General features: G+C 38.6%; 1 long non-coding RNA gene across 1 annotated transcript; it reads right to left on the bottom strand.

Moving 5' to 3' along the window:
* Positions 1-2,034: 2,034 nt before the first annotated feature.
* LOC108530778 (uncharacterized) lies at positions 2,035-15,538 on the bottom strand. Its single transcript, XR_001885956.1, has 4 exons — positions 15,431-15,538; positions 5,988-6,064; positions 4,790-4,876; positions 2,035-2,063 (listed from the first exon to the last, which is right to left on the bottom strand). It is a non-coding gene; the product is annotated as an uncharacterized LOC108530778 (long non-coding RNA).
* Between the last annotated feature and the right edge of the window lie 1,521 nt (positions 15,539-17,059).

Genomic DNA, 17,059 nt, shown 5'->3' with positions numbered 1-17,059 from the left:
ATAAAAATGTTCTTTCATGGAGATTTAATAGAAAAACAATAACCTATCTTTTTGTGTGACAGATCTTCAAACACATATTAAAGCACATTGCCCTGGTGTATTAATGGACCTTCAGTAGGAGCTGGCCAGTGTAGGAGCAGGGACATCAATCACGGTAGTTCATCCTGCCCAGTCATGCTGGGATGAATGACGGGAAAGCAATCGACAGATAGCTGCAGTGTGGCTAAGTAGCTGTGAGTATTGAAACGTGGTAGGAGAACAACTGAGATAGTTAGCTGTGTAAAGAATGAACTTTTAGTCAGAAGAAAAACAGTGAAATAACTCCCACCTAGGTCAAGAGATAAAATGCTGTCGTATTCTGGATGCCCCTGTGTGTTCCTGTCACATCACACCCCTCTTCTTCCTGGCTGAATTCCACGTTTGATCACGTTACTTCTTCATGGTTTTATCCTCTATGTTGCATTTAAACTACTATATTATTATTTTTTTCCTATTTTTATGCTTTATGCAAATGGAATCCTAGCTTGGGATTCATCTTTGGCTTACTCCAGTGTCTCGGTATTAGATTTCATTTTTTTCTTTTCAGATTTTTTCATGTTGCTATTTATTTATTTTTTCTAGATTCAGGGGTACATGTTCAGGTTTGTTACATGGATATGTAACAGATAAACACCTATGATTCCATCTGTATAAAGCTTAAAAACATAAAAAAATGAACAATATGTTAGTTAAAATACAACATTGAGGAAAAACTATGAAGAAGTAAGGTGATAAAACATAAAACACAAAATTCAGCCGATATACAGGATATATTGCATGACGGTGACGTTTGGGCTTCTAGTGTACCCATCACCTAAATAGTGAACATTGTGCCCAATAGGTACTTTAGCCCTCTCCTCTCTCTTTCCCCTTTGGAGTCCCCAGTGTCTATTATTATTGGATTTTCAAGATTCATCCTTGTGGATGCATGCTGTTCCACATGTTTCATTTTCACCTCTGCATATTCCAGTGTATGAACACATTACCACTTAACTATCTGTTCTACTATTGATTGACATTTCTGTTGTTTCCTGTTTCTTTGGTGTTACTAACAATGAAGTTACAAATACATGTACACGTGCATGAGTGTCCCCAGGAAATTTATCTGGTATTGGAAATACTGGGTCACCCAAGATACGATTTTGAATAAGTGTGTTCCAAACTGGTTGTAATGACTGCAGCAATGTATGCTTTCCTCAGCTGTGTAGGAGAGTTCCTATTGCTTCAAATTCTTGCCAGTACTTATTTCTCTACTATGTTTGTAATGTGACTGTAGGCTTTAGAGTCATAATGAACCTGGCTTCAAATTCAGGTCATGGTTTGTGATGCTGGGCTAATAATGTCTGCTTGCCAAGTTCTTGTAATGATTATGTAATGCAAGGTATTAAGAGATGCCTCTGTTAGTCTATTTGGGCTGCTATACCAAAATGCCATAAACTAGGTAGCTTATAAAAAACACAAATTTATTTTGCACGGTTCTGGAGGCTGAGAAGTCCAAGATTAAGTCACCAGCAGATTTGGTGTCTCATGAAGGCCTATGTTCTGGCTCACAGATGACACCTTCTTGTGTCCTCACATAGCAGAAGGGGTGAGGGGTCTCTCAGGCTTCTTTTATAAGGCACCAGTCCTATTCATGAAGGCCTTCATGACTCAATCACCTCATGAAAGTCTCACTACTACTACTTCTTCTTCTTCCTCTTCCTCTTCCTCTCCTTCCTCTCCTTCTTCCTCTCCTTCTTCCTCTCCTTCTCCTCCTCCTTCTCCTCCTCCTCCTCCTCCTTCTTCTTCTTCTTCTTCTTCCTCCTTTTCTTCTTTTTGAGATGGAGTCTTGCTCTGTCGCCCAGGCTGGAGTGTAGTGACATGATCTTGGCTCACTGCAACCTCCCGCTCCTGGGTTCAAGTGATTCTCCTGCCTCAGCCTCCCAAGTAGCTGGGACCACAGGTGCCTGCCACCACGCCTGGCTAAATTTGTATTTTTAGTGGAGATGGAGTTTTGCCGTGTTGACCAGGCTGGTCACCATCACCTTAGGGGTGAGAATTTCAACACGTGAATATGATGAATGCATATTCCATATGATACATATACATGCGTACATATGGGTGAACTGAGGAACAGAACACTTCAATATGTGCCTGGGAATATTCTTTTTGTTGGGTTAAGAACAGGAATATTAAGGTATGTAGAATTAGTTATCTTTTTTTTTTTTTTTTTTTGTATTTTTGGTAGAAACAGGGTTTCACCATGTTGGCCAGACTGGTCTCGAATTCCTGACCTCAGGCAATCTGCGCATCTCAGCCTCCCAAAGTGCTGGGATTACAGGCGTGAGCCACTACTCCCAGCCACAAGTTTTCTTTTTTTTAAACACATGGTAAGGTCATGTCTATGAAGCATAAGTTAGTGTGGCTCAAACCTGTCCCATTTCACTTCTGAACAGCCTGGAAACTTCTGAGTCTTTTTAAATTTTTTTCTGAGACAGAGTTTCACTCTGTCGCCTAGGCTGGAGTGCAGTGGCATGATCTCAGCTCATGGCAACCTCTGCCTCCAAGGTTCAGGTGATTTTCCTGCCTCAGCCTCCTGAGTAGCTGGGAATACAGGCGTGCACCACCATGCCTGGCTAATTTTTTGTATTTTTATTAGAGATGGGTTTTCACCATGTTGGCCAGGCTGGTCTCGAACTCCTGACCTCAAGTGATCTGCCGGTCTTGGCTTCCCAAAGTGCTGGGATTACAGGCGTAAGCCACCATGCCCAGCCTAGTTATCTTTTTTGATTGAAAAGAATTTAGTCCAGAAAATTTCGTTCTGGCTTTCCTTAAATGCAGATGGGGATATCTTTCAGTTCCTGACAGTTTTTTTTTTTAAGGGCATCTGTGGTGAATTAGAGATGGCCTCAAGTTATTTAAAATTCCTGCCATTGAGAGACCCATTTCTTCTCCCTTTGAATCTAAGCTGGCCTGGATTACTTTGATCAGCAGAGTACAACAGAAGTGACATGATGCCAGTAGTGAGCCTGAATTTTAAGAGATCTGACAGCTTCCTCTGTTCCTGGCACCTGATCTTTAGTCAGCCATCAGATAAGAAGTCTAACTACTCTGCTGAAGTAAACATGTGGAGAGACCCTGATATTACACAGTGAGGGAGAGGGGCTCAGCAGAACCCAGCCTTTTGCAATCTCTGCAGAGACATCAGGTGCATGAAAGAAGCATCATGGACACTCTGGCCTAGCCCAGCCACCAGCTGAATAGCACGAGTGACCCCAGTTGAGACATGGAGCAGAAGAATCACCTAGTTGAGCCCTTCTCAAATTTGTGACTTGTAAAATTATGAAACAAAGTGGATGCTGTTTTAAGGCTCTACATTTTATAGTAGCTGTTACATAGTTACATAGCTAGAAGGGCAGGTTTTCAGGCGATGGTGGCTGGGATGGCACAATGCCCCATAATTCTGCTCCTGGCTAAAGTGTATTCTCATGTCTAACTCTAGAAATGGAGACCCCTTGTATATACAAGGACCAATAGCCATTCTAGCAGTGACTTGTGGGTTTTATTCACATCTTGAAAACTTAAGAACTGCAGTATTTGGCGGACACAGATGATCTTTCCAACTTAGCCTGGGAAGCAGTGCCAATGGATACATAGTAAAAAGCTTAGACGACTTCCATGATGTCAGCCTCAAAATGTTTAGGATTTTTTTTCTCAAACACCCTATCTTACTTTAATTATATTTTATTATTTGGTAGTTAAACCCTGCATGGGCATTTTCCTGTTTTTAGCTAAAATGTTCTTATAGAGTAGTACTTCCTTTCACTGAGATAAAACTACATCTTTTAAGCTTTGAGTTGCATCCTCTAGGTCTGGGATATTAGGATGTAGTGAAAAAGTCTATATTACCATATTTACATTTCTATGAATTTACAGCCTTCAAATCTCCAAAATTGCCATATTTTGGTCTCTTGTTGTCATAGATTTTCATTGGCTTTCTAATACTTTCTAGTGAAATAATTAGTTTTACTTCTCTAATTTTTCTTTAATTTTTAATATGTATTTTTTTGAGGCTTGGCAGTTAATGTATGGGATGGAATAATTTTGTGTTCCATGTTCTGTCTGATCCTAGCATTCTGTTGGGTTTATGATTCACAGCAGCCTGTTGGACCGATGTGGTGACCCTCTCCCTTCCCATTGATTATGGATATTCCCAAAATATTTCTCATTGGCAGGGATCCTACAAGTCTACATAACCCTTTCCTTTCCCCAGGGGTTTGAATACTGTCTTTTAAAGTCTCAGTTTTTGCACTGGGACCCAGTTCAAATAGCACAGAACCAGATTAGTTCAGAACCATAAACCTGTATCCATCAGACTTTGAGTGTCACCTCTGCCAGGTGATACCTGCTGAACTTGCCACCCAATCAAATTAAATCCTCTGGAGAGACCCTCGGCATAGAATAGATGAGCACCCCTGGTGATTCTGCTGTCTAACCCATTCCCTTGATCTAAAAACACACTTTTAGAGAGCCTAGTTTTAAGTTATTTTTACTTCCTTATGGACCATGTAGTTGAGTCCAGGGTGATTCCAAAGCTCATCTAAGTGAAGACAGATTTTTTTTTCCCCCAGAAAACTAAAAAGCAAACAGTCAACCCATTGTGATGGAAATGTTCAAGCATACACTGTTTTAGTCTTAGTCCGTTTTCTGCTGCTTATAACAGAATACCTGAAAGTGAGTAATTGATATAAAAAAGGAATTTATTTCTTACAGTTATGGAGGCTGAGAAGTCCAAGTTCAGGGGAGCCACATCTGGTGAGGGTCTTCTTGTTGACTGGGACTTTCTAGAGTCTGGAGGCTGCACAGGTTATCACATGGCAAGGAGGTTGAGCATGCTGACATGCTAGCTCAGGTCTCTCCTCTTCTTATAAAGCCACCAGTTCCTCTCCCATGATAACCCATTGATCCATTAACCCGTTAATCCATCAGTTCCATTACCTTTCAATAGCCCCACTTCTCAATACTGCCACATTGGGGATTGTTTCAACATGAGTTTTGGAGGGGACAAATATTCAAACCATAGCATACACAGAATAAAGAGAATAGAAAAGTAAATGTCATGTACCCATCACTCAGCTTTAACAATTATCAGTATATATCTAATCTTATTTCATCCATGTTCCTAGCCACTCCCACCCCTAACTTCTCCCCACAACCCCACTGAATTATTTAAAGCAAACCAAGATATCCTATAACTTCATTTATAAGTACTTCAGTATTTACCTCTAAAAGATAACAGATTCTTTTTTAACCAGAATACTGTATCATGTCTACAATAGTTATTAATATTTTCAGGAAACAGTTTAAAGTATTCCAATAAAATAACTTGAACTCCTATAATGGTATTAATGTAGGCTTAAATGACTTTTCCTAAAATGCATTACCTATCTTTATGCACTTGGTATGAAATCATCCAGCAATTCATCTTCATCCACTTGACGTACACTATTTTTTTTTTTTTTGAGACAGAGTCTTGCTCTGTTGCCCAGGCTGGAGTGCAATGGCGCACTCTTGGCTCACTGCAAGTGCCACCTCCCGGGTTCACGCCATTCTCCTGCCTCAGCCTTCCGAGCAGCTGGAACTACAGGCACCCACCACCACACCCGGCTAATTTTTTTGTCTTTTTTAGTAGAGATGGGGTTTCACCAGGTTAGCCAGGATGGTCTCGATCTTCTGACCTTGTGATCCACCCACCTCGGCCTCCCAAAGTGCTGGGATTACAGGCGTGAGCCACCACGGCTGGCCAACATACACTATTGAAGAAAGTTTAAAACTTATCTACAAACTCTGCTTTCTACACTGTCACCTTTCTTTATATTAGCATTAAATAAGATCAATTTGAGCACTAATCTCTAGGAGAAATGTTCTCGACACATCTCCACCCAGGGAAAGTTGTACTCAGTATTTACCTTGTCATCTCCCATCCTTATAAAGCCAATTCCCCATCCGCCTCAAAACATTCACGTCAGAATATTTCTTTCATCCCCTATTTAAAAAAATAAAAGAGAAACTATTATTATTTAGAGGATTTTCAATCAGCTTTATTGAGGTATAATTTACATACAATAAAATCCACCTATTTGATGTGGACAATTCAATGAGCTTTGAAAAATATGTGCAGTCATGTAACAGCCACTACTATCAAGATATAGAATAATTATATCATTCCAAAGAGTTCTCACATGTGTCCACTAATACTCTACAGCATGGCCTATGGTAATGTCCAATCTGCTTTGTATCACTATAGTTTTGCTATTTCTAGGATTTCATAGAAATGAAATATTTTGTGTCTGGCTTCTTTCACTTAGCCTAATATTTTTTAAGTTCATTCCTGTATCAGTAGTTTGTTCCTTTTTATTGCAGAGTAGTATTGCATTAGATGAATATACCACAATTTGTCTATCCATTCATCAGCTGATGAATACCTATGTTTGGGTTGTTTCCAATTTTGGGCTATTATGACTATATCTCCTATGAACATTTGAATATAAGTCTTTGTGTAGATCTATGTTTTCATTTTTCTTGGGTGAATACCTAGGAGTGGAAGTACTGAGTCATATTCTAAGGATATATTTAACTTTATAAGAATCTGCCAAATTGTTTTGCATAGTAGCTGAACTAATTTGCATTCCCACCAGAAAAGTATGAAAATTCCAGTCTCTCCATATCCTTGACAATTGTCAATATTTAATTTTAGCCATTCTAAGGATTTTGTATTAGTATCTCACGATTTTCCAATTAGTAATTATGTTGAACATCTTTTCAGATACTTATTTACGTATCTTTTATAAACTTTTTATTGTATCTTTTGCTCATTTAAAAAATCGGATTGTTCATCATCTTATTGTTGAGCTATAAATTATTTTTCTTCTGGACACAGTCCCTTATAAAATATAAATATTATGAATATTTCCCTAAGTTTGTGGCTTATCTTTTCATTTACCAAACAGTTATTTTGAAAAGCAAAAGTTTTAAATTTTGATGGAGTTCAGTTCATCAGCTTTTCTTTTAGAATTTATATTTTGTGTTGTATTAAAAAAATATTTGCCTAACCCAAGATCAGTAAGATTTTGTTTTTTATTTTTAAAATTTTTGTGGGTACATGGTAGATATATATATTTACAGAATACATGAGGGGGTTTTGGACTTTTTTTTTTCTTTTGGTGGAGAACAGCGTTTTGCTATATCGTCCAGGCAGGTTTAGAACTCCTGGATTCAAGCTGTCCTCCTGCCTCTGCCTCCCTAAGTGCTGAGATTAAAGACGCGAGCCATTATGCCTGACTACATGAGATATTTTGAAACAGGCATACAATGAGTAATAATTGCATCAGGGTAAATGGTATATCCATCATCTCAAGCATTTATCATTTACTTGTGTTACAAACAATTCAGTTATACTTTTTTAGTTGTTTTTAAATGTACAATAAATTATTGTTGATGGGTCATTCTGTTGTGCTATCAAATACTAGATCTTCTTCATTCTATGTATATTTTTGTACCTATTAATAATCCCTCTCTCACTATCCTTCCTAGCCTCTAGTAACTATCATTCTGCTCTCTATCTCCATGAGTTCAATTGTTTTAAATTTTAGCTCCTGCAAATAAGTGAGAGCATGAGAAGTTTGTCTTTCTGTGCATGGCTTATTTCACTTAACATAATGACCTGTAGCTCCATCCATGTTGTTGCAAATGACAGGATCTTATCATTTTTATGGCTGACTAGTACTGCATTGTGTATATGCACCACATTTTCTTTGTCCGTTTGTCTGTTAATGGATACTTAGGTTGCTTCCAAATCTTGGCTATTGTGAATAGTGCTGGAATAAACACTATCTCTTTGATATACTGATTTCCTTTCTTTTGGGTATATACCCAGAAGTGGGATTCCTGGATCATTTGATAGCTCAAATTTTAGTTTTTATGAGGAGCCTCCAAACTGTTCTTCGTAGTTGTTGTACTAATTTACATTCCCACCAAAAGGGTTCCCTTTTCTCCACATCTTCTCTAGTATTTGTTATTGCCTGTCTTTCGGATAAAAACCATTTAACTGGGGTGAGATGAGATCTCACTGTAGTTTTGATTTACATTTCTCTGATGATCAATCATGTTGAGCACCTTTTCATATACTTTTTGCCATTTGTATGTCTTCTTTTGAGAAATGTCTATTCAAATCTTTTGCCCATTTTTTGATTGGATAATTAGATATTTTTCTGAAGAGCTGTTTAAAGTCCTTGTGTATTGTGGTTATTAATCCCTTGTCAGATGGGTAGTTTGCAAATATTTTCTCCCAGTCTCTGAGTTGTCTCTTCCCTTTGTTGATTGTATCCTTTGCTGTGCAGAAGCATTTTAACTTGATGTGATCCCATTTGCCCATTTTTGCTTTGGTTGCCTATCCTTATGGGGTACTGCTCAAGAAATTTCTGCCAGACCAATTTCTTAGAGATTTTTCCCAATGTTTTATTGTAGTAGTTTCATAGTTTGAGGTCTTAGATTTAAGTCTTTAATCCATTTCAATTTGATTTTTGTGTATGGTAAGAGATAGGGGTCTAGTCTCATTCTTCTGCATATGGATAGCCAGTTTTCCCAGCACTATTTATTGAAGAGATTGTCTTTTCCTCAGCGTATGTTCTTGGGATCTTTGTCAAAAATGAGTTCACTCTAGGTAGGTGGGTTTGTTTCCAGGCTCTGTATTCTGTTCCCCTGGTCTATGTGTCTATTTTTGTGCTAGTACCATGCTGTTTTGGTTACTATCACTCTGTAGTATAATTTGAAGTCAGGTAATGTGATTCCTCCAGTTTGGTTGTTTTTGCTTAGGAAAACTTTGGCTATTTTGGGTCTTTTGTTATTCTATATGAATTTTAGGTTTGTTTTTTCTATTTATGTGAAGAATGTCATTGGTATTTTGATAGGGATTGCATTGAATCTGTAGATTGCTTTGGGTGGTAATCACATTTTAACAATATTGATTCTTCCAATCCATGATCATGGAATATTTTTCCATTTTTGGTGTCCTCTTCAATGTCTTTCATCAGTGTTTTATAGTTTTTGTTATGAGATCTTTCACTTCTTTGGATTAAGCTAATTCCTAGGTATTTAATTTTTTGTGTGGCTATTGTAAATGTGATTACTTTTAAAATTTCTTTTTCACATTGTTCATTGTTGGTATGTATAAACACTATTGATTTTTGTATGTTGATTTTGTATCCTAAAACTTTGTTGAATTTATCAGTTCTAATAGTTTTCTTGTGGAAAACTTAGGTTTTTCCAAACATAGTATCATATCATGTGCAAACAAAGATAATTTGACTTCTTCCTTTCCAATTTGGAAGGAAAGGAAGTGTGTCTTTATAGCTTACTCTTGTCTGACTGCTCTAGTGAAGACTTCCAGTACTATGTTGAATAACAATGGTGAAAGTGGGCCTGCTTGTCTTGTCCAGATCTTAGAGGAAAGTCTTTTAGTTTTTTCCCAGTCAGTATGATACTAGCTGTGGGTCTGTCATATATCCCTTTTATTTTGGTGAGATGTGTTCCTTCTATACACAGTTTTTTATCATATACTGAATTTTGTTAAATGCTTTTTCAGCATCAGTTGAAATGATTGTGTGATTTTGTCCTTCATTCTGTTGATATGATGTATCAAAATTGATTTACATACGTTGAACCATCCGTGTATTCCTGAAATTAATCCCATTTGGTCATGATGAATGATGCTTTTAATGAGTTGTTGAATTTGGTGTGCTAGTTTTTTGTTGAGAATTTTTGCATCAATGTTCCTTAAAGATATTGGCCTGTAGTTTTCTTTCTTTGGTGTGTCTTTGCCTGGTTTTGGTATTAGAGTAATACCCATAGAATGAGTTTGAAAACATTCCTTCCTCCTCTGTTTTTCTGAAATAGTTTGAGTAGAGTTAATATTAGTTCTTCTTTAAATGTTTGGTAGAGTTCAGCAGTGAAGCCATTGGGTCCCACGCTTTTCTTTGCTGGGAGACATTTTATTACAGTTTCAATTTTATTACTTGTTATTGATGTCTGTTCAGGTTTTTGATTTCTTCTTGGTTCAATCTTGGTAGATTGTATGTGTCTAGGAATTTGTCCATTGGTTATCGGTTTTTCAGTTTATCGGTAGATGGTGGCTTTTAGTAGCCTAGAAATTCAGAGGATCCCCTGAATTTCTGTGGTATTTGTTGTAATGTCTCCTTTTTCATCTCTGGTGTTATTTATTTGAGTCTTCTCTTTTTTTTTCTTTGTTAGTCTGGCTAAAGGTTTGTTGATTTTGTTTATCTTTTCAAAAAACCAAGTTTTTGCTTCATTGATCCTTTGTATTTTCTTCATTTCAGTTTCACTTATTCCTGCTCTGATCATTATTTCTTTTCTTCTACTAATTATGAGTTTGGCTTGCTCTTGCTTTTCTAGTTTTTAAAGATGTATTGATAGGTTGTTTGCTTGAGGTTTTTCTACCTTTTCAACATAGGTGTTTATAGCTATAAACATTCCTGTTAGTACTGCTTTTGCTCTATCCCATAGATTTTGGTATGTTTTATTTCCATTATCATTCGTTTCAAGAAAGTTTTCAATTTCCATCTTAATTTCTTCATTGACTCACTGGCCACTCAGGAGCATATTGTTTAATTTCTATGCATTCATATGGTTTCTAAAATTCCTCCTGTTATTGAGGGTTTTTTTGTTTTTTTTTTCTTTTTTTCTATTTTGTGTTACTGATTTTTAATTTTATTCCATTGTAATCCAAAAAGATACTTGATAGAATTTTATTTATTTGAATGTTTTATGACTTATTCTGTGGTCTAACATGTGGTCTATCCTTGAGAATGATCTACGTGCTAAGGAGAAGAGTGTATATTCTGCAGCCAGGGAATGAAAAGTTCTGTAAATATATATTAGATCCATATATAGTGCAGATTAAGTCCAGTGTTTGTTGATTTTCTTTCTGGATGATCTGTCTAATACTGAAAGTGGAGTATTGAAATATCCAGTTATTATTATATTGGGGTCTTTGTCTTTCTTTAGCTCTGGTAACATTTGCTTTATATATCTGAGTGCTCCAGTGCTGGGTACATATATATTTAAAATTGTTATATCCTCTTGCTTAATTGACCCATTTATCATTATATGATGACCGTCTTTGTCTTTTCTTACAGTTTTTGTCTTGAAATATGCTTTGATAAAAGTATGGCTACTCTGCTTTTTTTTTTGGTTTCCATTTGCATGGAATGTTTTTCCATCCCTTTATTTTCAATCAATGTGTGTCTTTATAGGTAAAGTGTGTTTTTTTGTGGGAAACAGATTGTTGGGTCCTGGTTTTTTTTTTTTTTTTTTTTTTTTTTAATCTATTCAGCCATTCTTTCTTTTGATTGGAGAGGTAGTCTGTTTACATTCAATGTTATTATTGATAAGTAAGGACTTACTCCTGCCATTTAGTTATTTGTTTTCTGGTTGTGTTGTGGTCTTCTCTTCCTTCTTTCCTTCCTTCTGGTCTTCCTTTCAGTGAAGATGATTTTCTTCGGTAGTATTAATATGGATTGGCTGTATCCCCACCCGAATATCATCTTGAATTGTAGCTCTCGTAATTCCCACGTGTAGTGGGAGGGACCTGGTGGGAGATAATTGAATCATGTCAGCAGTTTCCCTCATACTGTTCTCATGGTAGTGAATAAGTCTCATGAGATCTAATGATTTTATAAGGAGTTTCCCCTTTTGTTTGGTTCTCATTCTTTCTTGCCCGCCACCATGTAAAATGTCCTTTGCTCTTTCATCATGACTGTGAGGCCTCCCCAGCCATGTGCAACTGTGAGTCAATTAAACTTTTCCTTTATAAATTACCCAGTCTCGGGTATGTCTTTATTAACAGTGTGAGAACAGACTGATACAAGTATGTTTTAATTTCTTGCCTTTTATTTTGTGTGTGTCTGTCATATGTTTTTTGATTTGAGGTTACCATGAGGCTTGCAAATAATATCTTAAAATCCATTATTTTAAACTGATGACAACTTAACACTGATTGTATAAATAATCAAAGGGAAAACTAACAAAAACTCTACACTTTAGCTTCATCTCCACTCTTTTTTGGTTGTTTCTATTTATAGATTATTGTACTATTACTTGAAAAGTTGTTGTAGTCATTATTATTATTATTCTGAGACAGGGTTTTGGTCTGTTGCCCAGGCTGGAGTGTAGTGGTGTGATATGGCTCACTGCAGACTTGACCTACCAGGCTCGAACAATCTTCCCACCTCAGCCTCCTGAGTAGCTGGGACTACAGGCACTTGCCACCACACCTAGCTAATTAAAAAATTTTTTTTTGTTAGGAATAGGGTCTCACTGTATTGCCTAAGCTGGTCTCAAACTTCTGGGTTCAAGGGATCAGCCCGCCTCAGCCTCCCAAAATGCTGGGATTATAAGAGTGAGCCGCCAAGCCTGGCCTGTAGTTATTATTTTTGATAGATTCATCTTTAGTCTTTCTACTCAAGATATGAGTAGTTTACATGCCACAGTTACAGTGTTATAATATACTATGTTTTTCTGTGTATTTATTATTGCCAGTGAGTTTTGTTCCTTTAGATGATTTCTTCTTGGTCATTAATATCCTTTTCTTTCAGATTGAAGAACTCCCATTAGAATTTTCTTGTAGGACAGGCCTGCTGTTGATGAAATCTCTCAACTTTTGTTTGTCTGGGAAATACTTTATTTCTCCTTAATTTTTTTTTTTCAATAGAGATGGGATCTCTCTGTGTTGCCCAGGCTGGTCTTGAACTCCTGGGTTCAAGTGATCCACCCACCTCAGCATCCCAAAGTGCTAGGATTACAGGCGTGAGCCACCAGACTTGGCCTCCCCTTCACTTTTAAAGGATATTTTCGCTGGATACACTTGTCTAGGAAACCTTCTCTTTAATGCCAGGAACTCTTAGTTGCCCTTTTGAGTTTATTTTTTAGATTTCCTAGGTATGTTTCATTCTTTTAAATACTTTTTCTTTTGTCTCTTGTGACTGTATATTTTCAAATAACATGTCTTCAGACTTACTAATTCTTCCTTCTTCTTCGTCAATTCTGCTTTTAAGAGACTCTGGTGCATTTTTCAGTAGGTTAATTGCATTTTCAACTCCAGAATTTCTGCTTGATTCTTTTTAATCATTTCTATCTCTTTGTCAAATTTTCTGAGAGGATTCTGAATTCCTTCTCCGTTTTATCTTAAATTTCACTGGGTTTTCTAAAAACAGCTACTTTGAATTCTCTGTCTGAAAGATTATATATCTCTGTCTGTCCAGGATTGGTCCCTGGTGCCTTATTGAGTTTGTTTGGTGAGATTGTATTTCCCTGGATAGTCTTGGTGCTTGTGGATGTTTGTTGGTGTCTGTGCATTGAAGAGTTAGGTATTTATTGTAGTCTTCATCATCTGGGCTTGTTTGTAATCATCCTTCCAGATATTGAAGGGTCTTGGGTATTGTGATATAAATTTTGTCATTGCAACCATATCTGCATTAGGGGGCACCCCAAGTCCAGTAATGCTGTGGCTTGTGCAGACTCATAGAGGTACCACATGGATGGTATTGGATAAGATCCCAAAGAATTCCCTGGATTACTAGGGGAAGATTCTTGTTTTCATCACTAACTTTCTCCCAAACAAATGTAATCTCTCTGTGCTCAGCTGCCTAGAACTGGGGGAAGGGGTGACACAAATACCCTGTGGCCACACCACTAGGACTGCACTGGGTCAGACCTGAGACCAGCACAGCGGTTGATATTACATAAGGCCCATGGCTACTGCCTATGTTCCATCAAGGCCCTAGGGCTCGAAAATCAGCAGGTGGTGAAGCCAGTCAGGCTTGTGTTCTTCTTTTCAGGGTAGTGAGTTCTTCCTGGCCTTGGGTGGGTCCAGTGATTCTGTCCAGGAGCCAGAGCCTTGAGTCAGACATCTTAGGAATCTACCTGGTGCTCTATTCTACTGTGGCTGAGCTGGCACCAATGCAAAAAGACAAAGTTCTTCCCACTCTTTCCTCCTCTTTCCACAAGAAGAGGAGTTTATCCCTGTGGCTGCCACCATCCCAGGCCCATGGCATGTACTGTTTGGCTCCCACTGATGTTCACTCAAGGCCCAAGGGTTCTTCAATCAGCATGTGGTGAATGCTACCAGGCCGGGGACTCTCCTTTCAGGCAGTGGGCTCCTCTCTGGCCCAGGGCAGGTCCAGAAATGTCTTCTAAGGGCCAACACCTGGAATTGGGGATCCCAAGAGTCTGCTTGGTGCTCTGACCCTACTCCATTAAGCCATTTTTGCATTGCTATGAAGAAATACCTGAGACTGGATAATTTGTAAAGAAAAGAGGTTTACTTAGCCCACAGTTCTGCAGGCTTTGCAGGAAGCATGGTACCCACATCTACACAGTTTCTAAGGAGGCCTTAGGAGGCTTCCAATCATGGCAGAAAGCAAAGGGGAAGCAGGCATGTCACATTGCAAAAGCAGGAACAAGCGAGACAGAAAGTGGGGAGGGGGATGCCATACACTTTAAACCATCCAGATCTCATGTGAACTCAGAGTGAGAACTCACTTACCACCAAGGGGATGGCTGAAGCCATTCATGAAGGATCTACAACCATGATTCAAACACCTCCCACCAGGCCCCACCTCCAGCATTGGGGATTACATTTCAACATGAGATTTGGGTGGGGACAAATACCCAAACTACATCAACCACTGTGGCTGAGCTGGTACCTAGGCTGCAAGACAAAGTCCTCTTTACTTGTACCTCTCCTTTTCTCAAGCAGAAGGAGTCTCTCCCTGTAGTGACCACAGCTGGGAAGCCAGTATGTCTCTGAATCTCACCCAAGGCCAACGGTGAGCACTGCCTGGTGCTTATTCATCAGTGCTACCACTGATGATTATTCAGTGCCCAGGATGTCTTTAGTCAGCAGGTGATACATTTTGCCAGGACTAGGTCTTTCCCTTCAAGGGAGTGGGTACCCTTCTGGCCAACAATATGGCTAAACATTTCATCCAGGAGCAAGGGCCTGGAATGGGACCTCAAATCTCTGCCTGGTGCTCTATCCTACTGTAACTGAGCTGGTTGGTATCCATGTTGCAAGGAAAAGTCCTTTTTACTCTTCCTGCTCTGCCTCTCAAGTAGAAGGAAGGAGTCTCCTGAAGCTGTGAGCTGTACTGCCTGGGGTAGGGAAAGGGGTGGCATATATACTCCCTTGGCTGCCCTGGCTAATGTCTCACTAGGTCACATTCCCCACAAGTCCATTGACTCTGAGCCCAGCACAGCACCAGGCCTTGCCCAGGCATTTCAGTCCTTATGGCATAGACTGCCTTTCAAGCTTATTTAGAACAACAGAGCATTTTACCTCATGGTGGTAGGACTTGCTGGAATTCAGGTTTTGACTGCTGGGATGGGCTATTACTCTCTGGCTAGGGCTGGTCTAAATCCTCCCTCTGTGAGTGCTGGGTGAATTCTGCTTGGTGTTCCTTTCTGCTGTGACAACAGTGTTGCTAGGGCAACACTGAGTTCCAAAGTCCCACAATTACTATGTTCTCCCTCCCCTAAACACCCTGATTCTTTCTCAGTGCCACATGGTTGCAGCTGGGGGTGGAGGAGGGGTGGGGCTGACAATTAAAGACCATCTTTCCAAGCCTCTTTAGTGCCTCTTTTAGTGATAAGAAGTAAAAACCAGGTACTGTCACCACTCACCTGATTTTTTTTCTTATGAAGGTGCATTTTTTTTTTTTGTAAGGATAGTTTTTCAGTTTGGTATTCTAGGGTGAACCATTGATAGAGGCTTCTATTGGGCCATTTTACTGCCAGATTTTCAGTTTTCTTCTAGATATTTTATAGTTTTAGCTTTTACATTTAGGTGTATGATCCATTTTGAGTTACTTTTTGTAAAGGGTTGAAGTTCATTTTTTATTTTTATCTTTTTTTTTTTTATTATACTTTAAGTTCTAGGGTACGTGTGTACAACATGCAGGTTTGTTACGTAGGTATACATGTGCCGTGTTGGTTTGCTGCACCCATTAACTCATCATTTATATTAGGTATTTCTCCTAATACTATCTCTCCCCCTGCCCCCCATCCCACGACAGGCCCCTGTGTGTGATGTTCCCCGCCCTGTGTTCAAGTGATCTCATTGTTCATTTACCACCTATGAGTGAGAACATGTGGTGTTTGGTCTTCTGTCCTTGTGATAGTTTGCTCACAGTGATGGTTTCCAGCTTCACCCATGTCCCTGTAAAGGACATGAACTCATCCTTTTTAATGGCTGCATAGTATTCTATGGTGTATATGTGCCACATTTTCTTAATCCAGTCTGTCATTGATGAACATTTGGGTTGGTTCCAAGTCTTTGCTATTGTGAATAGTGCTGCAGTAAACATATGTGTGCGTGTGTCTTTATAGTAGCATGATTTATAATCCTTTGGGTATATACCCAGTAATGGGATTGCTGGGTCAAATGGTATTTCTAGTTCTAGATCCTTGAGGAAATGCCACACTGTCTTCACAATGATTGAACTAGTTTACACTCGCACTAACAGTGTAAAAGTGTGCCTATTTCTCCACATCCTCTCCAGCATCTGTTGTTTCCTGACTTTTTAATGATCGCCATTCTAACTGGTGTGAGATGGTATCTCATTGCGGTTTTGATTTGCATTTCTCTAATGACCAGTGATGATGAGCATTTTTTCATGTGTCTGTTGGCTACATAAATGTCTTCTTTTGAGAAGTGTCTGTTCATATCCTTTGCCTACTTTTTGATGGGGTTGTTTTTTTCCTTGTAAATTTGTTTAAGTTCTTTGTAGATTCTGAATATTAGCCCTTTGTCAGATGGATAGATTGCAAAAATTTTCTCCCCTTCTCTACGTTGCCTGTTCACTCTGATGGTAGTTTCTTTTGCTGTGCAGAAGCTCTTTAGTTTAATTAGATCCCATTTGTCTATTTTGGCTTTTGTTGCCATTGCTTTTGGTGTTTTAGTCATGAA

Source organism: Rhinopithecus bieti, unplaced genomic scaffold (assembly GCF_001698545.2).
Source record: "Rhinopithecus bieti isolate Rb0 unplaced genomic scaffold, ASM169854v2 scaffold_7683, whole genome shotgun sequence".
NCBI classification, from domain to species: Eukaryota; Metazoa; Chordata; class Mammalia; order Primates; family Cercopithecidae; genus Rhinopithecus; species Rhinopithecus bieti.
The sequence above is the reverse complement of the archived record's forward strand: the minus strand, read 5'-3'. Positions and strand labels throughout refer to the sequence as shown.